A 17,918-nucleotide genomic window follows, 5' to 3' on the forward strand; every position below is an offset into this window, starting at 1 on the left:
GAAAGTGTGTCAGCATTTGTGAATTTGAATGTTTATGTGCAGGGAGGCTCACCTTCCTGCACTTACAGAATGTTGTCAATTTGGTGATCAAATATGCGCTGCACAGGCAGAACACAGTTAGATAGCAAACACAAGGGAAAATTAAGCATTTCTCCCTGTAGTGCCAGTGTTACATCCACTTTTCCCAGCTGCTACTTTTGACATTCCATCCTAGTGATGCCATCCTTGAAATGGGGGTTCAGCATCTAACTCTATGCTAATTGCAGTACACTACACACCTCTAGACACATTGCCCGCCCCTTTCACAGTGAGCACAGCATGAGAGGGTTCCTTATTTTCAAGGCATTGTTAAGCCATGAAAAGTGGCTGAATGAGGACTTGCACTTTAGGAGAAGTCCCTATTGCCAACATCAAATCACTGAAACTGACATTGTGATTTCAATAGAGGCTTGTAAACATGTGCCATTACACTTCTTCATCTATGTGAATATGGTGTGTGCTCTATCTTGGAATATGACATGCCATGATACCCATCACAACAAGCTTTGTCCTCCCCGTTGAGTATGAGTAGATCTGCCAAGTAAGACTTGTCAGCAATGCTAGTTGAAGACACTTCTTGTGGCATGAGACTGACTGGAACATATTTCAGCACATGCCTATTCCCATTATGTACTTAGGGGAATGTTTGATTCTTGTAAGAATTTGGGGGCTGATCTACAAGAAGCTGTGCCGCAAGTCATTTTGCTGGGCAGCTCTGCGTTAGTTTGGAAGCACAGAGATGCAACATATTTACAACAATATGTTGCATCTCTGTGCTTCCCCCTGTGCTGGCGCACAAACTGCTGCCATGTGTCAGCACAGGCACCCTTGCTACGTGGTGCAAGGATGCCTGCATTGTGGGAAGATTGTTTTTGTGCAGGAAGGGGCACATTCCTGTGTTTTTGTGCAGGAAGGGGCAATTGACGTGATCTCCTATTCCAATGTGTGCTGTAGAATGCAGCACGCATTGAAAGAGGAAAAAAGCGAGGAGAAATAAAAACTTTTCTCCTCGTTGCACCTCACTATGTCACCCCTAGGTTGGCAGAGCATTCTGATGCATTTCCAGATTTACGATTTCTCGTAAATCTGGAAATGCATCAGTAGATCATGGGTGTTGCATATGAACACCCAAAGCAGCACCCTTGTCACGCCCCTAACTCGTAAAGTGTTGCGTGAACAGGGGCGATATTTACAAGTACATATTAAGTCATGCAGGGTGACTTTACCTTTTCTTGTAAATATCACTTAGCAGGCTGCGCCACCAGTGCGTCACGAACTTGATGCACTGGCGGCACAAGGGGCTTGTAAATCTGCCCCTTAGTATTTGAGTTATGAGGGCATGACTGGTTCACACATACCCAGTCATCTCACTACCTATCGGGGACACAAACTCAACATGCCCATTTATCAAATCTCCCTTTGTAAGTTTCGATGGATTCACTGACCATACATTTTTTAACTCTTCTATACTTGACAGATCATAGGCAACACACATATGTGTGACTTTACTTTTTTTATTTACATGTGCATTCACCTTGGTAGAAGACTGGCCCAGAACTTGGTCAAACAACCCCCACATTGTACAGATGCCCAGTGGAGGGCCTGACAGAGTCCTTTAGGGGTAACATGCACAGAGACATGTTGAGGAAGAGGGAGAGTTCAGTCAGCAGGCTGATTGCTGTGTTACTGGGAACAATGCAAAATTTGGCAGGCCTTATTGAAGACCAAGGTGAGTGTAGCAGAGTTATTCATTCAACAGTGGAAGCTGGTGTTCCGATGCATGATGGTAAGCACAGATACAAGCAGAAACTGTCCATTTGGCCCAGATGAATGCTACCGCTGACTTTTTCTCAGAAATGTGGATTCATCCACATCTTCCTCCTCTGATGTGTCATGTGCCGGCCATGTGCATGATGGTGTATTTGCTGGAGCACTGTGAGGCTGTGAAACATCAGGGGGGTGAGAGGTGGATGTGGACGTAGCAGCAGCATTCATCGGTTCCAAATGATGAGGCATCACTGCAGTGATGATGAGCTGCAGGGCTCGCAAGACTCCAGCAACGTCTCTGTGGTATGCAGCCATGGGTGCCAAGTGTGAGGCCTGCATCCGCTCTAAAGTTCTCCATGATCTTGCTCATGTCACACAACTCCTTGGTGACATCGCTGGAGCCACTTTGACTGGACAGTTGTTCTTGTCTCTGAGTCAGTTCTCCAGCGATGTCAGCCATGGAATGCTGGAGAGCATGGAGCGGGCTGTGGGTGCCTGCGATGGACTCTAGGGGGTCCCTAATGAGACTGAGACACCCATGGAACCAATCTAGTTTGGCTGCCAGGCTGTCAAACCCCACCCGCACCTGACCACTACCGCACGATGTTGAAATGTTAGAAGTGGGTCCCCAAGGTCCTAGGAGACAGCTGTGGCAGTAGGTGTTTGCTGCTGGATGTTTTAGGCAGGGGGTGGAGCTTCCACAATGCTGCTGGATGTTCCCACTACCGGAGATGGGCTGCCAATGGAGTTGAGCAGCTCTTGGAGGGTGTCCTGGTCGATGGTGGAGATGTCATCATCTTCATCATTGAAGAGTTGGACAGGCTGCTGCACAGGAGGTGATGTTTCTCCATCTGCAATGTAAAGGGGAGATGCTGTTGTATGTGTGTCTCAAGTATGGTAATGCACAGTACAGTACACATGGAAAGAACAAAAGTGTTGGGAAAAGACGATTTCCTATATATTTGCATGTTAGGGATCAGATTTTTCCTTGCATACATTTCTTACTAGCCTCCTATTGTCTTCACCCTTGTGAGTATAGGGCGGCGTGTTTTTCTATGGGTGTTGCAGTATGGACACACAACACAACACTTATTACTCTCACCTCTCCGACCACATAAACTGTATATGTGTACCTTGGTTACATGGCATTGATTTACAGTGGTTTGTAAGTGATGATAAGACAATTTCACCCCCCCCAATATCACACCACGTGATCTTGGCATAGAGATGGGTGCTTAGAAATATGCACCACTGATGCATACATGGATGATACATGTAATTCCGTTCAGTCTGATTGGATGCCTTTGTTTGTGCAAGGAAGTGTACACACACTACTAATGTTGACTTTCCCCAAGGACAGGTTTCCATGCATGTCAATGTGTAATGGCCATCTCACACCAGGACTGTGATTTCTGTACAATACTGTTTACTACATGACATTTGTAGATAGTTTGATGTGTATGACTGCATTTTGACGTATCAGGTGAAGGTGACAAGTAGCAAGTTGACATGCATATGTACAACATTATGATTCTTGCTCTGTGTCATACTTCACTTGACATGCACCATGAGAGGCACTGTATGGTTCAGTGAGCATGGCACACACACACAAAACATGTTTTATTTGTAATGGGACACATTCCTGATGGGCATAGTCTTTACATTGTACTTTTGGATGCATTTCCCTTCTGCTCATAGTTGTACGTTACATTAGCCCTCCTGTTTGTTGAATGTGGACAATATGGAATATGCATATTTATGGCACAAGGGTGCATATTTTCAATGCATGGGGAATGCATGTGTTTAGGCTACATAGACTCACAACATGCTTTGTCACTTTGGGTACACTGGGCTGCATCTCATGACCAAGCAAAGGGGCATATTGACTGGAGAAGTTGCAGAGTGTGGCATTGGCATCCTAAGCTCAACACCACGCTCAACCAAGTTGTCAACACAGGGCTGCATCTTATTGACAACAAGGAGATGCAGCCCCGTGAACTTCCCATCTCTGGTGCATTTGTTCACAGGCCAACACTGATGCCGGCACACATGCCTTATTGTTCAGGGGTGTCTGAGTAAAGTTGAAGATTGTACATGTGCAGGAAGGAGGAACTTACTGCATGTGCACAGTCTTCCACACAACACATGCACCCCTGCACAATACTGCATGTGTGCCAGCATCAGTGTTGGCCTGTGAAGTTAGGCCACAGAGATGGCATCTCATTTTTGTCAATGAGATGCAGCCCTGTGTTGACAATGTGGCGGAGTGTGGTGTTGTGTCTAGGAGGCAATGCCACACACTGCAAACTTCCCAAGCAATTTGCCCCTTAGCTTGTAAATGTTGCAGTCTAAAGCATATAATTTTAGTTCTATCTTAGAATATTTTTTAGGCAGAATTCCAGGACACCACCATTACGTGTCTTTATATGTATTCAGCAACTACAGTGACATGGCTCTATCCCCCCTAGGGACCAATGTGTGTGGAAATCGATCTGCAGGCAGTCTTGTTACACACTGAGAGATATTTAGTTGAACATAAGTGACATTAGTGCCCACACTCCCTTCCCCTGATTCCCTGGTTGTTACTCACCCTGTTGCTGATGTAGCTGGTCATGTTCAGCACTATCCTGTCCCTGGACTCCAACAACTGACTCCTCACAGATGATTAAGGACACTTGTTCCTCCAAGGCATCCAGCTCCTCCTGTGGTGCTGGACTCCCACCTCCAGTCTGCAGTGCGGCCTGGCAAGTGTTGGCCAGTTTCTGCTTGGTCTTGCGCTTTGCATCATGCCAGTGCTTCTTGCAGTCGGTCACTGTCCTCTTAACCTCTGCTACAGCATTCACCTTGGCTACAAGGGACTGCCATATTGCATTTTTGGTCACCATTGACGCCATGGAGCTAACAACCAGCTGGTGTTGTTTGTCTGTCACCTCCGCAATCAGGATCTTATTTCCTGCTGGCTGAACCTGGTTTTCCTCTTCCTCTTCCCCTGGATCTGTGGCTGGTCCTCCTGCTGTTTGAGGGTTTAGGGGGGTTGTTCACTCCTGCAGTACCGAGTCCAGTTTCCTCCATGATTCTTCAGCTTTTTTTTTGGTGCTTTGGGAACTTTGCAGGTGTTTTGTAGTTAATTTTCTCACAAAACGTGAAAAAAGTGGCGTCATGCTGATTAGCGTGCATTTTCTGATCACTGATCACCGGCCGGCACTTGTTTCACCTTAGCGGCAAGATTTTTATCGCCATGAAGCAGGTATAAACGTGGACAATGCCCGCCGCAATGAGAAACTATCTCCATGTAGCGACCTATTGTAAATACGTCGGTATCATGGAGATAGTTTTCGGCGGTATGCAGCGGAAGAGCACCTCAAAAACATAGCTGGTGGTGGTGAGAGAGAATGCTTTCAACTGATGGAAGAAGGTGATAATGAAGAAGAGGTAGTGAGTGACATGTGAAAAAGCCCCACAACTGGTGCATGTAGTGTGCAGTAATCACCAGCAGAAACCTCAGCATAGCACAAGGGACAGAAAGATATACTCAGCCCAAATTTCTTAAGCAACCTTCCTGCTCCCCGTAAGTTGCAAGTGGAGGTATCACAAAGAGAACAATCACAACAACCAATTATAAAGGCTATGTTCAGCAAGTGATCACTGTACTACAGAACCCATGAGAAAGTCAGATTTGTACAATGGGAAGTTGGCAAAAAGTTAACACTGTACCTCCTCCTTTTTTATTTTGTTGAAGGAGAGGTTTGAATTTGTGGAGGCACTCTCCCCAAAATGGAAGGTTCCAGATCAAATCTATTTTTTCACTGTTGCTATGCCAGTGCTGCACCATCAAGTACTGCAATTGGTTTGTGGCGCTATGAAAGAGATCTCTATTCAGCCCATCCACCTCATGACAGACATGTGGACAAGTTAATATGCTACAGATTATACCACTGTAAACTGGACTTCCTCAAAAAGAGTGAAGTCGCTAACTGCTGGTCTCACTACTGATGATGCTTTTTGGGGCATGCAACTGTTGCTGTTAGCCATTGAGAAGTTGCATACAGCTTCTAACATGGTGGATGAATGTAATACCAAAGTCTGCAAATGACTTCAGAGGACTCAGTATTGGATTTATTGCCACTGAACTATGGCAATAAAATTGTCATAGCATTGGTAACAGGATATTTTAGAGTCCTGTGCTTACATGGAGATACCAACACTATATGCAGCAACACATATTTGAGCAGTACAGGCATATCAATGATTATGTTTATGCTCTTTCCCTATCAGCTTCACAACCTCCAGCAAGGAAAAGTAAGAGTACTCTCCCATCTTCTCCAAGACCTCCTTCTAATGATCTAGATATAAATGGACACCAGTTGAAGCCAAGAGACATGGGAAAAGGAATGTTCCTAAAAGCCTTACAATAGAGGAAGGGAATATGTGATGTTTTTCCGCAAACAATTACCCCGCATATCATCACTCCACAATTATTACACCGCAAATACAATCACCCTGCAAATTATCACAACGCAAACTTTTACAACGACTATGCCTTTACCACGCATGCCATTACAACGCAAAGGCACGCATGTTAAAGGTATACTCATTGTAAAAGTTTAAAAGGTAAGTGAGAGTACCCTACCCTACCCTACACTACCCTACAAGCTAATGTAGTAACGCTGCACAACCCACCCTCGACACACAGTCCTTTTCCTACATTTACACAACCCAGCACGACCCCCAACACTACCATAAACCACTTTTCTTCCCTACACAAACACTACAACACTACCTTAATACACTACCCCTGCACGACCCTACACTACACAAACACCACATCACTACCCTACACTATACAAACACTACCCTAAACCCTAAAACACTACCCTACACTAAACAAACACTACAAAACTACCCTAAACCCTAAAACACTACCCCCAGCATGAGCCTACACTACACAAACACTACAACACTACCCTAAACCCTAATACACTACCCCCAGCATGACCCTACACTACACAAACACTACAACACTACCCTAAACCCTACAACACTACCCCCAGAATGACCCTACACTACACACACACTACAACACTATCCTAAACCCTAAAACACTACCCTTGCATGACCCTACACTACACAAACACCACACTACCCTAAACCCTAAAGCGCTACCCACAGCATGACCCTACACTACAAAAACACCACAACACTACCCTAAACACCAAAGCACTACCCCCAGCATGAGCCTACACTACACAAACACTACAACACTACCCTAAACCCTAAAACACTACCCCCAGCATGACCCTACACTACACAAACACTACAACACTACCCTAAACCCTATAACACTACTCCTGCATGACCCTGCACTACACAAACACCACAACTCTACCCTAAACCCTAAAACACTACTCCCAGCATGACCCTACACTACACAAACACCACAACACTACCCTGATCCCTAAAACACTACCTCCAGCATGACCCTACACTACACAAACACTACAACACTACCCTAAAACACTACCCCCAGCATGACCCTACACTACACAAACACTACAACACTACCCTGAACCCTAAAACACTACCCCTGCATGACCCTACACTACACAAACAACACTACCCTAATCCCTAAACACTACCTCCAGCATGACCCACACTACACAAACACTACAACACTACTCTAAAACACTACCCCCAGCATGACCCTACACTACACAAACACTACAACACTACCCTAAACCCTAAAACACTACCCCTGCATGACCCTACACTACACAAACACCACAACACTACCCTAAACCCTAAAACACTACCCCCAGCATGACCCTACACTACACAAACACCACAACACTACCCTAAACCCTACAACACTACCACCAGCATGACCCTACACTACACAAACACTACAACACTACCCTAAACCCTAAAACTCTACCCTCAGCGTGACCCTACACTACACAAACACTACAACACTACCCTAAACCCTAAAACGCTACCCCCAGCATGACCCTACACTACACAAACACTACAACACTACCCGAAACCCTAAAACACTACCACTGCATGACCCTACACTACAACACTACCCTAAACCTTATAACACTACCCCCAGCACGACCCTACACTACGTTACCCCACAACACTACACTACACTACAAAATCACTACTCCAGCACGACCCCCCAACCCCTAAAAAATTAACCCAAACCCCCATACCTCTCTCTCTTCGTGGTTCCACTCTCCTCCTGGTTCCATCTTCAAGAAGTCTGTTTTTTTCCACAATGCGAGTGCATTTACCATACATGCCTTTACAACGTAATGATGTCATAGAACATTTCAGGTAATTACCAGTATATGGCGAAGGCACAAGATATATTTACTTTAGGGCACAAGTTATATTTACTTGAGATAACTATATGTGGTGAATTTCAGTGGTTTTGTCCATTTAAAATAAGCTTTGCTGAAATGTAGATATTATTCCAATTTCTAGCTATAGCGTCACTTTAACTTTTGATTTTTTCAGTTACTCTATGTTTTTTTAACGTACTGTAAGACACCCATCACTGTGCATGATGTAGGGTTAGGGGCCAGGCCCTGTGCCCAACCCCGTGGTCACCCTACCCCCCATACTGCATGCCTTTGGCCCTCCACGGCCTCGGGATGGTTGCAGGGCCTGGCCTGGACTGTTGGCCGGACCTATGCCTAACCCCCTACAGACCCACGGGTGCACACCCCTCCATTGCATGGGGGATTGGGCACAAGGCCTGGCCGCATTGCTGATGTGGTGATGGAAAGGTATAAAGAGTGTCATTTTAAGAAAGGCAGACATACTGACTGTCAAAGGGCTCTCTGCCAAAAACCTATCGGGGGCATAACCTGGACTGGCTTGGTGTTTTCGTGTTTCCCGCTGTTGGTCTCCCTCCCGCTGCTGCACTCCTCCATCTGCGCAGCGCGGTCAGAAAGGGGAGGGGAGAGGGGGGACTACAATCCCTGTGAGCCTTTGCGGCGGAAGCCGCCACCGCCTACACTGCGCCCGGAGGCGCTTAAAAGTGAGGAGAGCCCCGGTGGAGCGGGCTCTCTGGCAAAAACCTATCAGGGGCATTACCTGGACTGGCTTGGTGTTTTTGTGTGTCCCGCTGTTGGTCTCCCTCCCGCTGCTGCACTCCTCCATCTGCGCAGCGCGGTCAGAGAGGGGAGAGGAGAGGGGGGACTACAATCCCCGTGAGCCTTTGCGGTGGAAGCCGCCACCGCCTACACCGCGCCCGGAGGCGCTTAAAAGCGAGGAGAGCCCCCGCGTCGCGGGACCACGCGCGGGCTGTGCTGGGCCAAGGGCGGGCCCGTTTGAGCCCGTTCGAGGCCTGAGAGGCTGGGCTGGGCCACCCCCCTAACATCGCCGATTGACACTCAATACAGTAAGTGCACTTACTTTTAGTAATACCTCCTACCAATATTTATTTTAACCAGAAATGGCCGACCACCGAGGAAGAGGGAAAAGTACTATACATGGAGGTTCCGTGGCTGGAACATTAGACAATTTCATTATAGGAGCTGCCTCAGTATTAGCCCGTGAAATTGATCTAACTGAACGTCGCATCTCCCTAGATCCGGCTTTTAATAAGCCGTCTTCCCTGTGTAATATCGTTCTGTCTAAAAGTCCAGAAGGAAACGTAAATATCAATACTACCGCTGATTCGGATGCCATAAGTCTATGCAGTGATAAAACTGCAGATTCTTTAACTACTAGGGTTGATGGAACAACTAAAATAAGCCGGTAAATACAAAAGATCCAGTGATAAACTTATCCGATGGAGTATCTACCCGCGCTCAAACATTGGCTGAGAAGGGAGGTATCATTCACTTGGTGGGTCATACTCCAGGAGCAATACCCAAACAGAAGAAGGTGATGACCAAAAGCGGTAGACAATATAAAGCTACAACAGTAAATAAAGATTGCCCACCGCTTGTTGTACAAACTACCGCCGATATACACAAAACGGGAACAAGTGTTATTTTGGCTAATATACCGGATTGCCCTTTGACTTCTATGGGGGAAGGCTTCTGGGCCAAATTAGGTGAGATTCTAACCGCCTCTATCAGGCCCATCACGGACAGACTAAAATATATGGAAGAGAGATTGAAAAAACTCGAGCAATTGACTTTATCGAATCTCGAGCTTAATAAAAAGACAAACTCGATAATGCTAACAGCGACCCAGGAGAAACCTGTCCCACCAAAAGAGACAAGGAAAGCCCTGGTGTCATCTTCTACACCTCAGACATCTGGCTGTGATCCAACGACAGGAACATCACAGAAAAGAGCGGAAGGCACTCTGTGTACAAAGGATGTTGAAATTATTCCAGGAAAAAGGGACTCAAATCACATGGTGGTTGGGGGACAAACTAAAACCACACCGCAGGGGGGGAAACGACCTGATACATTTACTGATCAAGGTCGTTTGTTACCAAGCATAGATCTGCCCCCAGAATCCACGCCCTATGTTATTGTTTTGACAGGAGTCCCTGAATTAGAGAAAGGTATCTCGGAATCCTATATTGAATTAAAAAACAAGACCATACATTGGCTTAACGCCAACAGACCCCTACCGCCGCATATTCAATTCATAGTAAGATTCTGCTTGTACGGAGGGTCAGCTGGGTGGGGAGAAGTAGGAAAAACATCCAAGGAGATTGCATTATCATAAATTTCAGAGACACGCAAGCTCCCCAGTATATCTGTGATGGGTGGCTTCATATGACAAACACAAGTATACAGCCATTTGATCTTGCCTACTTCTATAGACTTGAAATGGCGAGATCAAATTATGCTCCACAGGGAAATCTTATGGAGGGGAATACAGGAGTAAATTACCCAGAAACAGAAGAGCTTTTGTGGGCCATGGGCAGGAGATGGGTTTTCCAACCAACAACAGATTTACCATACTCGATATGGTGGATTGACTGCCACCAAATACTGCTATGTCGAACATACTCGGGCAAATGAAGAAAGTAATAAGTGTAAATGGCAATAAACAAGGAAAATCACTTCCTAGTAGGAGCCCCCCAGATAGTAGGACTTTGGATGAGCTGGAAACCACAATTGCACTGTGTAAAAGAAATGAGACAGAAAGAGGGCCTCACTCCGATACCACCTTAGAAAGTAATCAAAATATAGTTGAAATTCCACTCAAGGCAGATTTGACTACAAATTACATAGTAAGGGAAGCACCCCGGGTACCCCACGAACAGGTTATGGTTCCAAACAAGTATGAATTGACATGCCAAAGTAAAACAGGAGGCATGTCAGCTCATACACCCTTACAGACATTGGATAGATCAATAACAACTACCGCTGAGATGTCAGATAATATTAGTCTGATGTCCTGGAACATCGCAGGGCTATCTGGCAGGATTAGGGATCCTGGTTGCCTATCATTTATGCAAGAATACTTGATTATTTGCCTGCAGGAATGCTGGATTACAGAGCCCATTCATGTAAATGGCTATCGCACTTTTCATACACCCGCTATGCATACGGCTAGGTGGAGAAATAAGAGGGGTCTTTGCACCTACATATCAAATCTTTTAACTGGTGTAGCAGTAAAATTTGAACCCGCCTCTGAATTCTATCAGATATTGCAGCTGATGGATGGGAGAAACCAAAAAATACTCTTGATAAATTGTTATAATAATATTCGTCGAACAGAGATAAGTAACATCCTAGAGTATATGTCCCAAACTCTAAAGTGCATAGAAGAAAATCAGATAGGTGTCAAATGTGTTACATGGGTGGGCGATTTCAACTGCCTTCTATGCCCACACAGTCAATTGAATATCTGCGGTTTGGGCTCAGGCAGAGAGGATACCAGAGCACATTTTTCCCATATGACTCTGGGAAATCTTTTTAATGATTTAGTTTTTCATTTAGACCTGGGCTTCATAAACGAATTATGCTCACCTCCGGTCCTATTTAAACCAACATTCATTGGGAGGGGATATAAATCTGTCATAGACTTCGCCCTAATTTCTAAGTGGCACTCTAGTCACGTTCTCACTTATGATACATGTCCGATAGCAATGAGCGATCATTACCCAATTGGCCTATCCCTCTCCTTTGCAAGGACACTAGGAAAAGTAAATAACTTAATCGAGAACTTACATAATTATAAATTAAGCCTTGCAAAGAAGAATGGTTATACCATAAAATGGAATAAAGTAGAGCCAACAGCCTTTTTTGCAAACCTCATCAAAAATAAACTGAGGGAATTTGAAACATGTCTCACTGCGGAAATAGATGATGCTAAAATCAGTGAGGCTTTCCTCATAATCACAGAGGAAATTCGACAGCTTCTCAAAAGACCACAGTCACATGAAAAAATTAAGGCGCTGAGATGGTTCAACTCGGAGTACAGCAAGTCACATGCACACCTAATGTTAACACTAAAAAGTGAACCAAGAAATCAGATTGAAATAAGATCCGTCAGAACTGCTTACCAACATGCAGTAAAAAACCGTAAAAGAGAGCTGAAACAGGAAGCCTGGCAGGCTTTACACCAAGCCTGTCTGATTAAAGATAATACTGGGTTCTGGAAGGCCGTAAATGCCCCTTTTTTTGTAGAGAAAGAAATCAACACAATAGAAGTGGCAATTACTGAAGATACTTGGGTAACCTATTTCAGAGAGCTCTATCGGGCATTTGATTTAAATGAGGCTGCAAGTACAGAACAATTAGACGAAGCTCTTAATGTGGCCCAAAAAAACCTTCCCTATAAATCATGAATTTTCATTAATAGAAGTTCAAGTTGCTATTGATAATAGTGCCGCAGGGAAAGCGCCAGGACCGGATGGGGTACCGGTAGATGTATACAAATCTAATACAGAATTATGGGCCCACATTTAACTAATGTCTTAAACAGCTGTAACAAATATGGGGTTTTCTGTACATGGCAAGAGGCCATTGTCATTGCCATTTTTAAAAAAGGTGACTGTAGTGATCCAAAATTCTATAGACCAATTTCTTTATTGGACTCACTTATGAAGGTCGCTGGGAGAGTGATACTTAATAGATTGCAGTCCTGGGTTTAAGACCAAGGTATTTTTTCACCTTTTCAATACGGGTTTAGAGCAGGACTTGGTACAACGGAGCAAGGCCTGAACTTAGCATTGATAATAGCCAAGTATGTAACGGCTAAAAAAGACAATTTGGGGCATATTACCAAGCAATAGCGATAATTATCGCTATTGCTTGGTTAGAGACAAAAATTTACCGCTGAGCTGCGGCAATTTTTATCGCAAATAAACCTTGGTATTACCAAGGTTTATCGCAAATGCGATAAAAATCGGCCGCAATGCATGAATATCGCTGAAAAGTCAGCGATATTCATGCATTATCGAGCTAATGCTCTTAGCCATGTTATCCACCTCCCATTGGATAACATGGCTAAGAACTGCTCAGGGCAGGTGTTAGCTTTTGGAGATATTCGCGCATAGCGCGAATATCTCCATAAGTTGGTAATAGGAGATAGCGATGTTAGCGACTGTTTCCAGTCGCTAACTTCTTGGCACATCCACTTTGAATGTCATTAGTGATAAATATCACTGACATGCAAAGTGGGGCCCAAGATGGTCGCTATCTCCTACTAGCTGTCGCTAACTGGTGTTAGCGACAGCTAGGTAATGGGGAGATAATTTTATCTTCACTTTCTTGGATTTTAAAGCCAAAAAAGCGGAGATAAACCCCCTTGATAATATGCCCCTTTGTTTTTAACCTTTGTAGATCTAAGTTCGGCCTTCGATTGTCTGAACCACGACAAATTATGGCCCATATTATTGCAACTGGGTGTAGAACCGAAACTGCTAGATTTCTTAAAGGAACTATATCGGGGGGCTGGGGCAAGGGTACGTCATGGGAACAAGGGAGAATGCACTTCCAAATTTAATATAAAAAAAGTAGTGAGGCAGGGATGTATAATTGCACCATTCCTGTTCAATTTATATATAAATAGTGTAGCCTCCCACCTCTTGGAAGAGCAACATGACTACCCAAGAATTAGGAACACCCCTGTCACCATTTTACTATACGCAGATGATGCAGTAATTATGGCACAGACACAAGTCGGCCTCCAAAGAGCACTTACTAAATTCTCACGGTACATGAGTGTTAGAGGTCTAAAGATAAACATAAGTAATACTTTCACCATGTGCTGTACTACAAAGAAGAGCCTAAAATGTAAAAAATTTCTTTCAGATACAAAAATAGCCATGACTGATACATTCTCCTACCTGGGCATTCATTTTGACAAAAGGGGGACTTGGTCTTCGGCAGCTCAGGCCAGAAAAATTGCCTTTTAACGAGCAATAGGGGGGCTGTCCGAAACTTTGCAAATAAAGTCGGGGGACGCCCAATCCCAGTACAAGTGGACATTTACAAATCCAAATGTGTGTTCACTGCGACATACGGTGCAGGGATATGGGGGATAAAAGAACCTCACACGTTACAGCTATGTGAGAATGCATTCCTCCGTTACCTATTAGCTGCTCCACAGTCCACTTCTACTTTAGTGTGCCATCAAGAACTAGGCATACATTACATCACAGACCTCATAAAAGTTGATCCCATTTTATTGTGGCATAAAGTGTGGTCAACGGATGAGACAGGCTTGAACAGGGATGTAATACAGGGTTGCCTTAGACTTGAGGGGGTGACAAGAATCCCCTGGATAATGTATTTAAAGAGATTTTTAGCTGATATAGGGCATACAGAATATTTTGACTCTCCGAGCTGCTTAGTGACCGTATCTAGGAAGAAGTTGAAACAAACTTGCCTTCACTTTTTAGAGAATAAACGATGGTTGGATGAGAAGTGCAAGATATCAGTCATGGAGAATCATTTGGTTCTCCAAGGGGAGGGCATGCAGCCATATTTGATCACGGTGCTAAGCTGCTACTCTCGCATGCTACTGACACGATTTAGGGGGGGAACCTTCTTTAGACTGATTACGTTTCCGGAGTCAAACTGTTGGTCCAAAAAGTTGATATTATGCCCCTGTGAAGATGTTTCTGAACAGTCCACTTTACATTGTACCCTTTTTTGCAAATTTTATACTCTACCAAGGAAAAGATTTCTAATGCCAATCTTAAGAAGCTGGGGCTTGAGGCAATGTAGGACAGCGTTTATGAGACTGAAAATGTTGGAAGATAAATTGATTATGTACCTCGTGTCATCATTTTTAAAATCTTTGATTAGATCTAGGACTTCAATTAACTAATTTAATATAACTTCTGAAATTATTGTAAATCCCCCCTTTTTAAATGTTTTTATATACGTAAATGAATTAAGATTCAAATGATTATTTATTGTTTTATTGTGCTTTTATGATTTTTATTTTCAAAATCGAATAAAGCTGTTTTTGACTTTGACTTTGACTTTGACTGTCAAAGGCTCAGAATACCAAAATATAAAAAGCAGGCCTATTGACTTTATCAAGGAGTCCGCAAATCAACATATATAAAGCAGACCTTTTGTCTTTGTCAAAAAGTCACCAATAACAGTAAGCAAGTGTATATTTTATAAATTCACGCATTACAGTGTTTAATTAAAGTGATTGTCATAAAATACTTATAATAACCTCTCATTTATAAAAAGACATCAACACATCTTTGACTCTTTTTTTTAAACATTTTTCAGGCCACAAAAGTAAGCAATAGAACCAGCCACAAAGTGTCCTGCACTGCAGCTGAAGAGCATGCAGCTCCTGCTTGGAGTGCTTTGGAAAAATAAGGCAATTATTATTTTTTAAATATTGCTGGGCAGATGCCGCACTCACTGAAGCCCCCACAACATAAAAAAATGGTTGGTGGTGGTGTCACTGCCCCTGTTGCAAGTAACTTTGGTGGCCTTTGACTAGTGTTCATGAAACATTTCAAAACTTTCTATCCACCTCATCTCCTTCCTGGAAAGTTTTGGGATTATCTGTCAAGCTAGGGGCCAAGAAAAGGGGGGGGTTCCAAAACGTGATTTCCTCATTTATTTTTCCATAGGAAAATTGAACAGCGTTACCGCAAAAATGAATGAAACTACAGCAACTTTGGAAGAAAGCTAGGGGCATATTATCAAGGGGGTTTATCTCCGCTTTTTTGGCTTTAAAAGCCAAGAAAGCGGAGATAAAATGATCTCCCTATTACCTAGCTGTCGCTAACACCAGTTAGCGACAGCTATTAGGAGATAGCGACCATCTTGGGCCCCACTTTGCATGTCAGTGATATTTATCACTAATGACATGCAAAGTGGGCGTGCCAAGAAGTTAGCGACTGGAAACAGTCGCTAACATCGCTATCTCCTATTACCAACTTTTGGAGATATTCGCGCTAAGCGCGAATATCTCCAAAAGCTAACACCTGCCCTGAGCAGTTCTTAGCCATGTTATCCAATGGGAGGTGGATAACATGGCTAAGAGCATTAGCTCGGTAATTCATGAATATCGCTGACTTTTCAGCGATATTCATGCCTTGCGGCCGTTTTTTATCGCATTTGCGATAAACCTTGGTAATACCAAGGTTTATTTGCGATAAAAATCACCGCAGCTCAGCGGTAATTTTTGTCTCTAACCAAGCAATAGCGATAATTATCGCTATTGCTTGGTAATATGCTCCCTAGATCTTTGTCCTGAAGGTGTGAAAGCGTGCCTTTTGGAATTTAGTGTAAATATGTTCAGTAGTTCTTGAGGAATTTAGGCTAAAAAACGTTGCATATTTAAAGCTGCGGAGGATTGATGGAGTCGACAGAAGATATGATAAGACTTGATTAACTGCCACCAGATCAACAAGGAAGTGGCAATAGCCATTCTAGGACTCAGGTACTCAGTACTGTGCCCTAACAAAAAGTTTCAAAAACATACAGGTGTGCAGTCTCCCTCCTTGAGTCTTTGCTAGGCTCCTGGGACCCCATCCCATGTAGCTGACATAGTCATGGTGTCCCAGGACATCATCCCGGAGACAACACTGCTTCCCTGTGAGAGTAGGGAAGTCTTTTGTGCTTCCAGCCAGAAGGAGCAGAAAGGCTGCTGCCAGGCATGAGCACAACAGTTTCTCCCTGCCTGTTCCTTTGTGGGCAGGTAAACATATATAGCTCCTTTCTGAACAGGACTAAAATAATAGATGCTTTCTCTGTCCTGGACCAATGCGGGCTCCTACTGCACCTGAAATTGATGCTGGTGGGGGAGCTGGCAGGGTTGTGCATGCCATTGGCCTCCCTCTTTAGCCCCAACAGACAAAATGAAATGCAGTTCTTCTGCAGGGCAATGGCCACCCCAGTATTTTTTTTTTAAAGGCAGCATGTGTTGTCAGCTCCTGCACTACCCCATGGAATGGGATCATTTGCAGTGCGCTGATGGGGCCACTTAGGGCTCCCTCTGTGGCTCCTAGTATAATAAATGTAATGGGGTACCCTGATTAGGAGCCTTAGCACCCCAAATGTTTTAAAACAAAAAACAAGAAGTGCTGCTGGCTCCAGTGTGGCACTTCGAATGGGGCTGTTTGTAGAGAGCTGGTCGGGCTGCAAAGGCCCGGTGATGGATCAAGCCCTGATCTCTTGACTGGGTAGGAGTGTTCTGATTAACTCAGATACTCTGTCCATCACCACCCCCTTTTTGTAATTATTTTGGCCACCATGAGTGTGGAAGGGTATGCTCAGACATGAGTCCCTTGCTCATTGCACCATCAGGATTCAAGCAAGCCGGGCCGAAGACAGTTGTAATGCCAGAAACCGGTCCCCGGAAGCTTGTTTCCTTTCCAGTGAAGAATTGGCTTGGTAGTTTGGTCTGCCCTGTTCCCATGATGCACTGGGCCAGGGACAGACTAATTTGCAAATAGCCAGGTTCTGAACTGGGATGGTGCAGTGAGCTAAAAAACGGTGATGGATCAAGCCCTGATCTCTTGACTGGGTAGCAGTGTTCTGATTAACTCAGATACTCTGTCCATCACCACCCCCTTTTTGTAATTATTTTGGCCACCATGAGTGTGGAAGGGTATGCTCAGACATGAGTCCCTTGCTCATTGCACCATCAGGATTCAAGCAAGCCGGGCCGAAGACAGCTGTAATGCCAGAAACTGGTCCCCGGAA

General features: G+C 44.3%; 1 long non-coding RNA gene across 1 annotated transcript in view; it reads right to left on the bottom strand.

Moving 5' to 3' along the window:
* Positions 1-2,380: 2,380 nt before the first annotated feature.
* The window catches only part of LOC144761364 (uncharacterized), a 118,559-nt gene continuing 103,021 nt past the window's right edge, over positions 2,381-17,918 (bottom strand). The window contains exon 3 of the long non-coding RNA XR_013595685.1: positions 2,381-2,657. This is a non-coding gene — a long non-coding RNA (uncharacterized LOC144761364). The remainder of the gene's footprint in view (positions 2,658-17,918) is intronic.

This window comes from Lissotriton helveticus, chromosome 6 (genome assembly GCF_964261635.1).
Source record: "Lissotriton helveticus chromosome 6, aLisHel1.1, whole genome shotgun sequence".
Taxonomy (NCBI): domain Eukaryota; kingdom Metazoa; phylum Chordata; class Amphibia; order Caudata; family Salamandridae; genus Lissotriton; species Lissotriton helveticus.